The sequence below is a fragment of the Neofelis nebulosa genome, chromosome X (assembly GCF_028018385.1).
Source record: "Neofelis nebulosa isolate mNeoNeb1 chromosome X, mNeoNeb1.pri, whole genome shotgun sequence".
In the NCBI taxonomy this organism is placed as follows: domain Eukaryota; kingdom Metazoa; phylum Chordata; class Mammalia; order Carnivora; family Felidae; genus Neofelis; species Neofelis nebulosa.
Genome location: NC_080800.1, coordinates 51,548,300 through 51,556,759, shown reverse-complemented (window position 1 = coordinate 51,556,759; position 8,460 = coordinate 51,548,300). Strand labels below are relative to the sequence as shown.

The 8,460-nt window shown below is 37.1% G+C and overlaps 1 pseudogene; it reads left to right on the top strand.

Moving 5' to 3' along the window:
* The first annotated feature begins 5,678 nt into the window (after nucleotides 1-5,678).
* LOC131502566 (AP-3 complex subunit sigma-1-like) lies at nucleotides 5,679-6,768 on the top strand (annotated as a pseudogene).
* Nucleotides 6,769-8,460: the final 1,692 nt, after the last annotated feature.

Below are 8,460 nucleotides of genomic sequence, written 5' to 3'. Positions count from 1 at the left end.
GAGGGAGAGGCAGAAAGGGAGATAGAGAGCCCTAAGAAGGTTTGGCAACGTCAGTGCAGAGCCCGATGTGGGGCTCAATCTCATGAACCACAGGATCATGGCCTGAGCCAAAATTAAAGAGTCAGACACTAAACAGTCTGAGCTACCCAGGTGCCCCTCTCCTTTAATTCCTAAGGACACTTTTCCAGGTAAAATATCCTTGGAATTTTTCTTCTTTCAGTACTTTAAATATATTATCCAACTTACTCTTGGGCTGCAAGTTGTCTGGTGAAAAATCTGGTAATTAATGTAGGCTCCAATGTATGTAACAAGTCCCCTTTCTCTTGCTGCTTTCAAGATTCTTCATTTGTACCTTCTGGCAATTTGATTATAATGTGTTGACATGGATCTCTTTGAAGTCTTCTGATTTGCTGATTTTTGCACATCCTAGATCTGGATGTCTGTTTTTTCCCCAGGTTTAGACATTCTTCAAATATCATTTCTTTGAATAACCTTACTACCCCCTTTCTTCCTCTTCTTCACAGTCTCCCTTACTGTGTATATTGGTAAATGTGATGGTGGCCCTTAAGTCCCAGAAGTTCTCTTCACTCTTTTTCATTTATTTTTCTGATTGGGTGATTTTGACTGATAAATATTTTAGTTCTCATCTTTTTTTCCACTTGATCAAGCCTGCTGTTGAACACACCAACCTATTAATTTTTTTTTAACAGTTCAGTTATTGTATTTTCAACTCTATGAATTCTGTTTGGTACTTTTTAATATTTTTTATCTTTTTGTCAAAATTATCACTTTTTCCATGTATTGTTCTTTTGTTTTCTGGGAGCACATTTATGATAATCACTTTGAATTATTGTTGGGAAAAATCATGCTACTATTTCTTTAGGGTTGATTCCTGGTAATTTATCTTGTTCTTTTGTTTGGAATGCATTCATCTCTTTCTTCATTTCCCTGACCTTCTGTGTCGGTTTCTGCACATTAAATAAAAAAGCTATCTTTCCCAGTCTTGACATACTGGCCTCATATAGGAAATGAAATTTGCCAATCAGCTTAGACTGAGTTTTGATTGCTTCTCAGACTTTTATGCTGTCCAAACCACTGTCTTTGCTTTTAGTGTCTCTGAAGATATGACAATTTGTCAGCAAGACCCTTTGACGCCCAAAAGTATTAAAAATTTCCACATGCCCATTTAGGCTCCTGGAATACTAGTAATTGCATGCCTCTTCTGCTCCATGATGCAGGCCAGTTAGAAGACAAACCTTCAGATAGCAGCTAGAAAGAATGTTAGATATGTCTAACATATCAAGGTGCCTGTCAAAGTGAACCTGTGAACTTGGTGTTTTGAATACTCACTCTCTGCTGAGGAAAGAAGATTCAATGATGGAATAATTTCTGTGAGTGTTTGTATACTTCTATTGAATTGCCTCTTTCCTATCTGTGTTCATAACGGACTTGTGAATGCCAAGTCCCATTACCTCACAGAGCTTTGTGATTTAGGAGCCAGTCCTTCATGTGGTGGCCATGGAAAGTGAGGCTCTGGAGTGTGGAGAAACATCTCTCATGGAGAAACTGGATACCTGATTTTATTGCTAAGCAAGCTGAGAAGAGAAGATGCAGAAGTCCCACATGTCCATTTTCACTCTCAGATAATTATAATCATGTGTCCCATAAACTTCAAAATACAGGCTAATTAAAAGACTGACCCTTGGGCAGCGACTATGAAATTATGCAAATTTCTTCCAAGGATAAACTTGGAATCTTGTGTTTTTCCCTATTTTCTCTGGTCTGAGCCCAGGGGGACAGCTGTGGATTTGTTTACACTTTTCTTTATAATGGCCTCTGAGTTTAATGTGGTCCTGGGGAACTCACAAATGCTAATCCTAATTACCTTTTAGAGACAACTGTCTTGGAAGTCAGTCACTTGGATGGAAACCATAAAAAATGGGGCATTAAATATGTGTGCAAACTTCTATCAAGAAAAATCTGGAAACTTGGATTTATTGGTGAAACAAGCCAGAGGAAGATGGCAGAGCATGTGCTCACAATTTTTTTTCAGGCTTCCAGAATACTCACAGCCAGCTTCCAGATGCAGTCTTATTAGAATCCAAACTTTTGACTCAGGGCTATGAAAATATGTAGAATAACTCCATCCAGGAAAAAAAAAAACTGGAGAGTGGGTATTGATCTCTGCTTCATCTACACTGATCCTCAGGGAATAACAATGGGAACTGTTCATACCATTTAAAAACTGCATCTTTATTTAGTGTTGTCCTAGGGGACCAAAGATTCTGAGCCCCATTGGATTTCAGAGTTAGATGACTTGAAGGCATATTCTTTTTTTTTTTTTTTAATTTTTTTTTCAACGTTTTTTATTTATTTTTGGGACAGAGAGAGACAGAGCATGAACGGGGGAGGGGCAGAGAGAGAGGGAGACACAGAACCGGAAACAGGCTCCAGGCTCCGAGCCATCAGCCCAGAGCCTGACGCGGGGCTCGAACTCGGACCGCTAGATCGTGACCTGGCTGAAGTCGGACGCTTAACTGACTGCGCCACCCAGGCGCCCCTGAAGGCATATTCTTTAGATGACAGCCATAAAATTTGGATTGCTAGATGTATGGTCAAAACCCTTTATTCATCAGGAAGAAATGGAGTTAAGTTTGTCTCCCAATTTTAAGGTGTTTTTTCTGGGGTGTAGTTTACTGAAAGATTGTTTCTCATCCATTCACACTTATTTTATATAAATATTTTCTCAGTTGTCCAGTGTGTAGGAATCAGTTAGCTACATTCTAGATTTGCCTAAGAAATAATTTATTTTGGGGCGCCTGGGTGGCTCAGTCGGTTAAGCGTCCGACTTCAGCTCAGGTCACGATCTCACGTGTGAGTCCGTGAGTTCGAGCCCCGCTTCGGGCTCTGGGCTGATGGCTCAGAGCCTGGAGCCTGCTTCCGATTCTGTGTCTCCCTGTCTCTCTGCCCCTCCCCCATTCATGCTCTGTCTCTCTCTGTCTCAAAAATAAATAAACGTTAAAAAAATTAAAAAAAAAAAGAAGTAATTTATTTTGTGTAGCTGTATATTTAGTGAGTCTGCACAGGACAGAAATTCAGGAACTTCTTATGTTGCCAATTTGCTCTCTGCCCATTATGTTCACATTGCTAAGAATATGTTGGAGTTTTCAGAGTTCTTAGGGCTGAATATTTTCCAAGACTTTATTTTAAATTTCTAGAACTGGACAGCAAAGTGAAAAAGAAGGTAAGTTGACCACTTTCTTACACCATAAAAATAATTTTAAATGGATGAAAGACCTAAATGTGAGACAGGAAACAATCAAACTCCTAAAGGAGAACACAGACAGTAACCTGTTTGATATCGGCAGTAGCAACTTCTTTCTAGACATGTCCCCTGAGACAAAGTAAACGAAAGCAAAAGTAACCTATTGGGACTTCAACAAAATAAAAAGCTTCTGCATGACCAAGTAACAATCAGCAAAACTAAAAGGCAACATATTTAATGGAGAAAATATTTTCAAAGGACATATCTAACAAAAAGCTAGTATCCATAACATAAAAAGAACTTATAAAACTCGACACCCCAAAACTGGACAATCCAATTTAAAGAAGAGCAGAAGACATGAATAGACACTTTTCAAAAGAAGATATCCAGATGGGTAACAAACATGTGAAAAGATGTTCAGCATCACTGGTCATCAGGGAAATGCAAACCAAAACTACAGAGAGATGTCACCTCACATCTGCCAGATTGCTAAAATCAACAACAAAGGTAACAACAGGTATTGGCGAGGATGTAGAGAAAAGGTAGCCCTCTTGCAATGTTGGCAGGAGTGCAAACTGGTAGAGCCACTCTGGACAAAAGTATTGAGGTTTTTTAAAAAGTTAAACTTACTCTCCTATCCTGAAATTGCAATACTAGGTATTTACACAAATAATACAAAAATACGATTCAAAGGGATACATGAACCCTAATGTGTATAGCAGCATTATCTCCAATAGCTAAATTATGGAAACAGCCCAAGTGTCCGTCGACTGATGAATGAATAAAGATGTGATACATACATCCAATAAAATATTACTCAGCCATAAAAAAATGAAATCTTATCAGTTGCAATGACACATATGGAGCTACAGAGTATAATGGTAAGTGAAATAGATGAGTCAGAGAAAGAATTTAAGAAACAAAACACATGGATACAGAGGGAAAAGAAAAAAGAGGGGTAAATGGATTCTGTGCTGTACGAAAGTGATAATAACTAAATTTTACACTTGAAACTGATAATACACTGTATGTTAACTAACTGGAATTTAATTTTTATAAATACCTGAAGAAAAGAAAAAAAATAAGAGGAAAGAATGTGGCAATACAGATTATCAAAGGAAGCAAAAAAAAAACCCTCCCAAATAAAAAAAAAAAAACCTAATCTTACATTTAAAGGAGGTAGAAACACAACAAAAAAACAAAGAATAAAGTCAGCAGAAGAAGGGAAATAATAAGACTAGAGCAAAAATAAATGAAGCCTTAATAAATGAAACCTTAAATTCACTGGAAGACTTTATATGCTGAAAAGTAAAATAAATATTATAACTAATGCAATAAATATGATTCACAGATCTATTTAAGGTTCTGATTTTAATTCTTTTGGATGAATATTCAGAATTGGGAATGATTCATCATATGTTTTTTTCTATTTTTATTTTATTTTATTTTTTTAAGGAACCTCCATACTGTTTTCCATAGTGGTTGTACCAATTTACCTTCACACAAACAGTGAGCAGATGTTCCCTTTTCTCCACAACCTTGCCAATACTTACCTCTTGTCTTTTGATGACAGCAATCTTAACAGGTCTGAGATGATATATCATTGTGGATTTGATTTGCATTTCCCCAATGATTAGTGATGCTATGGGAACAACCCAAATGTCTATGACATATTGATGGATGAAGATTATATAGATTTATGTATACATATAATCAGGTGTAAAGAAAAAGGAAATCCTACCATTTGCAACAGCGCAGATGGACCTGGAAGACATTATGCAAAGTAAAGCAATTCAGTCACAGAAGGGCAAACACTACATGATTTGAGTTAAATGCGGCACCTTCCTTAAGTTAAACTTACAGAAGCAGAAAATAGATAGGTGGTTGTCAGAGAATGGGTGATGGGAAAATGGGGAGTTGTTATTCAATGTGAATAGTTAGTTGTACAAGATGAATAAGCTGTAGAGATCTGTTCAACACAGCGCCTATAGATAATAATATGGTATTAAACACTTAAAATTCCTTAAGAGAGTAGACCTCATGTTAAGGTTCCTTACAGGGTGTGAGGGGGGAGGAAGCAAAGCGACACAAGGAAACTTTTGGAAATGATAGAATACTTATTGCCTTGATTGTGGTGATGGCATCACCAATATATGCAGATGTCCAAACTAATGAAATTGTATACATTAAATATGCATGTTTTTGTATACCGATCATACCTCAATAAAGCTGAGAAAAGATAAAGAGATGTTGCCTTTTTCACCAATTCAAATACTGTACAATATAGTTTCTAATCTACAAATACACTTTGAACAATATAGGTTCTAAATTAACCATAAATATTGTTGAAAATGCATCAAATGGCAAATCTTTATGATATAAATTAATACTGATGGCTGATTACTGATTAATACTGAGGCTCAGATGACAGTTACACCTCAAGATCCAGCTAAAGATAAACAAAATAGTCCCTGTAATCTTTGGGAAATTCCTGAACATATAACAGAGGACATACAGGTATGCCACATTTTAACCACAGTAGCTATAGACTTGTGTAAATTCCCCATTGCCATAGTACTCATTGCTCTAAAATGTCCCATAGTTGTCATGGATACCCCGCCTCAGTGAGTAATAATATTAAATTGAGTCTTTGTTACTTACAAATTGTCTTGGCAAAATGGGACTTCATGGACACTTTCCTCCAGTTAACATAAATAATATGTTCCATCGTATGTTAAATGGAGTCTTAAATGATTGAAACTCATCATATAAAGCCTATTTAGAGAAAGGGGCTGCTATTCCCATGACTTCTCCATTTAACAACCAAATTTTGGAAGGATTACCGTCAAGATCCTGAAGCAAGGCTTGTGTACCCACCCCTGCCCTGGCCCCCAGCACCCACCAAGTCGTCCAGCTCAGCCATGATCAAGGTGATCCTCAGCTTCAATAACTATGGGAAGCAGTGGCTTACCAAGTTCTACCAGCCCTACGGTGAAGATACACCGGAGCAAATCATCAGGGACACATTCCATTTGGTATCTAAGAGCAATGGAAATGTTTGCAATTTCCTAGAAAGAGAATTGTTAATTGGAGGATCTGACAACAAACTGATTTATAGCTATTATGCAACATTATATGTTGTCTTCTGTGTGGATTTTTCAGAAGGTGAACTTGTCATTTTAGATCTAATTCAACTATTTATGGAAACATTAGACAAATGTTTTGAAAATTTCTGTGAGCTGGATTTAAGTTTTCATGTAGACAAGGTTCACAATATTCCTGCAGAAAGGGTGATGGGGGAGTGGTATTGGAGACCAACATGAATGAGACTGTTACACAGATTGATGCACAAAATAAACTGGAGAAATCTGTGGCTGGCTTAGTGGGAGCTCCAGCCTGTACTGTATTAGCTGTGAAGAATATGAATCTTCCCGAGATCCCGAGAGATATTAACATTGATGACATCATTATAAAAGTGCCAAACCTGCCCTCTTTTAAATAAAAATAAATAAAATAAAATAAAATAAAATAAAATAAAATAAAATGCCACTACCAGGTAAAATCCAGGGAGAAAAGTCATCTAAGTTTACCATGCAGTTGTTTACCAAAAATAGAGGAAGAGAGTCTTGATTTAAGTCTGGGTACTGTATAGACGTTGTGGAAGTTCAATGTTGCTTTTCCTGCTCAGTGATTTTGAAGAAATTGAGTAGCTACAATGTGATATTTCTTTTCCTTTTTTAAGCTGCATTCCTATGCCCACCTAAGGCATGCTTCTATGTACTATATAGTATAGTACATGCAGTACAGTATTGCAATGTGTTTGAGACATTTCTTTAATTATGTACAGTCCAAAATGTTGGCTTTTTGTATAGATCACAAGTGTAGCATTCTGGAATTCTTTCTGTTATTTGTCACAGTTGTTTTTAAAGAACCAAATATGTATTGCATGAAAACATTATGACCTTTTGCGCTTAGTTTAAATAAACTCCATGTAGCTGGACTGCTAAACATACAAAGACACAACAAAGTTTTGCCTGCCCTTAAATTTACAAAATGAATGGAGATTTATGGTGGATTATCAGAATCTCAGTGTTGTGCCCTCCCATTAGGGCCCCCATATCCAAAAGTATTGTAATTATTAACTCTAATACATAACTAGAAAATATTTTTGCTATTATAAATTTGGCTAATATAATACACATAAATTACACACATAGAAAGATTTGATTTGGGTATTTGGAATAAGTTGGGAAAGGAAGAATAAAGATAAGTAAATGCAAAATATGCAAGATTATGCCCTCACTTTACAAAAGGGGAAATAGAGCTCTCTCCATGAGTGGAAAAATGAAGACTAGTTTGTCCTTCCTAATACGGTCGATTTCAATGTCTGTGTGGTTGGTCAAAATTTTCAGGAAGGGAAGGAGTTGGATTTCTTAACTGTTGGCAAAACCTTTTCTGTGGCTAGGGGAGCCTCCACAATCAGTATACCATTGACAATTATTATTTGTTTTAGCTGCGTTGGTAGAAGCAAATATAAGGCTTTCAGGCCCCTCTAAAGTGTCATGAATACTTCAGGGTCAGTAACTGTTTTAATTGATTTACATGTATTAATTGATTTAATTCTCGAAGGAACCACATGTGCTTATGCAAATAAGGAAACTGAGGTGTACTCCAAGCAGTGACACCCAGATATGAATCCATACAATCTGGCTCTAGGATAGATATTCTTTTTTTTATTATTTTTTTAACGTTTATTCATTTTTGAGAGTGAGAGAGACAGAGCATGAGCGGGGGAGGGGCAGAGAGAGGGAGACACAGAATCCGAAGCAGGCTCCAGGCTCCGAGCTGCCCGCATAGAGCCCGACGTGGGGCTCAAACTCACAAGCCATGAGATCATGACCTGAGCTGAAGTCAGATGCTCAACCGACTGAGCCCCCCAGGCGCCCCTCTAGGATAGATATTCTTAACCATTATAGTGTACTCCCTCTACGAAATGCAACAACAAATTCTGGAACCTTCAAAAGAAAGCAGCTGGAACTATGGGAAAATTGGGAAATACATTTCATTAGTTTCCTATCGCTGCTATAACAAATTAACACATATTTGGTGGCTTAAAAAAACATACATTTATTCTTTTACAGCTCTGTAATTCAGACGTCCAAAATCAATTTCACTGGGCCAAAATAAATCCAACA